The sequence below is a fragment of the Panicum virgatum genome, chromosome 4N (assembly GCF_016808335.1).
Source record: "Panicum virgatum strain AP13 chromosome 4N, P.virgatum_v5, whole genome shotgun sequence".
Taxonomy (NCBI): Eukaryota; Viridiplantae; Streptophyta; class Magnoliopsida; order Poales; family Poaceae; genus Panicum; species Panicum virgatum.
Window position 1 is genome coordinate 14,149,595 of NC_053148.1, and position 2,397 is coordinate 14,151,991.

At 49.1% G+C, this 2,397-nt stretch overlaps 1 long non-coding RNA gene across 1 annotated transcript; it reads right to left on the minus strand.

The window, feature by feature from the left end:
* Window positions 1–322: 322 nt before the first annotated feature.
* Window positions 323–1,357, minus strand: LOC120670712. Its single transcript, XR_005673337.1, has 2 exons — window positions 1,144–1,357; window positions 323–650 (listed from the first exon to the last, which is right to left on the minus strand). It is a non-coding gene; the product is annotated as an uncharacterized LOC120670712 (long non-coding RNA).
* Between the last annotated feature and the right edge of the window lie 1,040 nt (window positions 1,358–2,397).

Sequence of the window (2,397 nt, forward strand, 5' to 3'; positions counted from 1 at the left end):
CTTTCCCGGCAACGGCGCCAAAAATGTTTGTTGGTATTTCATAACGTCATCTCTAGATACAAGGTTATTATATCCATCTCCGGCAGTGGTGCCAGAAATGCTTGTTGGCGTCTACCAGTGCCACTGCTAGGTTAAGTACTCCTAGTCAGCAACACTTATAGGTTCCAAACAAGGTACAAGTATTTCATGAACCATGGATCATTTCACAAGCGCACGAAATATTGCTATAGAATTTTACCTGGGAGTATTCCGGGGTTTTATTTATATTTCCACAGGGAATACGACAGCTAAGTTGTGTAGGCGGGTTATAATGAAACTAATCTCGATGGAATATTCAATTGCATAAATAGAAGTAAGATAAATAATGGATAGAGGTAGTGTGACAAACAAGTTCAAACTCAGCTCAAAACAGGATAAAGGCAGGGAGATAGGAAGAAGTTAGCAGCTCGAATTTTAATGTACTCAAGTTAATTATACAACTTACATTGTACTTTATACTTTACTGAAGGACCGAACAGGCGACCAGAGGGGGGGTGAATGGGAGCCTTTAAAAATTCCTCAAGAGAACAAGGTCTATGTCCTGAATTCAACCCGATGCACCTCTCTTCGAATCGCCAAGGTGAAACAAGCCAACACGTGATGAGTTCACCCTAGGAACGGTTAAGAAAAGATCAACGCAAAGCGGAAGCTAAGATTAATCAACGTCGAAAGCTCGACACAAAATGGAAGCGGATATAAAGCAATCTTCTCGAACAGAGCTACCAACAAATCCACTTAACAAAACATGCGATGATTCAACAACGATTAGTGCAGCTCAAAACTAAATGGAAGTAAATCTTGTCCAAAAGGCCGATCATGAGTCTCACTAAAAGATTAGAACTAAACAGGACAAAAGAGTCCTCTTAGCTAAGCATGCAAAGGTCTAGAAGAAATTAGCAAGATCAAGTATAAATACCATAAAATAATTAACATGCAAGGGTTAATAAAGATTTAACAGAAGGGCTCAACGTGATTTAATAATCAAGCTAATCCATTACTCAAAAGGGTGCCTATAGCAAACATTCAGCAATTAAATAAATGAACAAACATTGCATCCTGTACCATGAAAGGGACACGACATGAGAATTAGCTGTAGCCAATAACCTTTGCCTTGTTGCTGTGGACCGAAGTTTCCCCCCGCGTGGGGCCAAGCTAGCTCCCTGCTGGCGTCGCCCCTTGATGCCAGCCCGTGTGCTGCTGCAGCCTGCAGGCCGCTGTCCTTTGTTTGGCCTGCCTGCCGAACGGCAGCCCAGCTGTCCCGTGTAGCTGCTGTGAGCCGCAAGCCCGAGCTGCTGGCCTAACAGAAATGGGCCGTTGCGACCCCCCCCCCCCCCCCCCGCCCCCCCCCCCCCCAAGGCCCAGGAGCCGCGCCTCACGCGTGCAGCGTGTGTGCGCCCGCACGCACTGGTCGCGCTCGGGCCGCCGCCGCCGGAACGTCTGCTCACCCTGTCGGCTACACGGGCCTGCTGCTGGTCGCGTGCGCCTCCGCCGGCCGCGCGTCCCCCGTTGCCTGCTGCTCACCGAGCGCCTCAAGTCGAGTTCGAGCCCCCTGCGCAAGAACAGAAGGAAGAAAAGGGGAAAGAAAAATCCAACAATTCCAATCGGCAAACAAAAACAGCACAGAATAGTTGAATCAAAAATCTGGGAGAGCACTAGAAGGGAAGGGCCTTCTTTCCCATCAAATTCATAGCGTCAATCTCTCAAAAATCCATCTCCTAAGTAGAGAAGGGGAAAAAAAGAAAAACGAGAGGGGAGAAGGAGGGGGTCAACCGTGGTCTGTTTGTGTTCAACTAGAGAGGATGACTGTCCACCCCGTCTTCTTATCCTCTAATTCCTCCACGAGAAAGACAAAAATATCTCTACGCCAATGTTTAAAATTGCGGGTTATAGAATTTAGCGGGAGCTTGGCCAAAACACTATTTTACTGCTATAATGGCGCTATTCAGCGCTATAGCGCGCTAATGAGCATCGCGATAGCTACTTCTGGCCTCCATAGCAGCGGTATTTTGGCGCTATAGCGCACTATTTTTTACACTGCCCTACGCTAATAAATAAGGTACACACCCACGCAGGGGCAAAACAGTCCATCTTTTTGTAGAAGCCTCGGACGGACACGCCGCCTTCACAACTTCGTTTCGCCTCGACGCAAACTCCGCGATGGCGCCACGGGCCCTCCGCTCGGACCCTGACCGCGCCAAGTCCGCCCCCGGTTTCGAGGCCCAAACCGGTCAAACCTGTCTCCCCCAATTTTGAGGTCAAACCGGTCAAACCCTCTCGCACGCCGCCGCACGACGTGACTGACACCCCGGTTTTGAGGCCAAACCGGTCAAACCGCCGATGTCGGCGCGTGTCCGACCT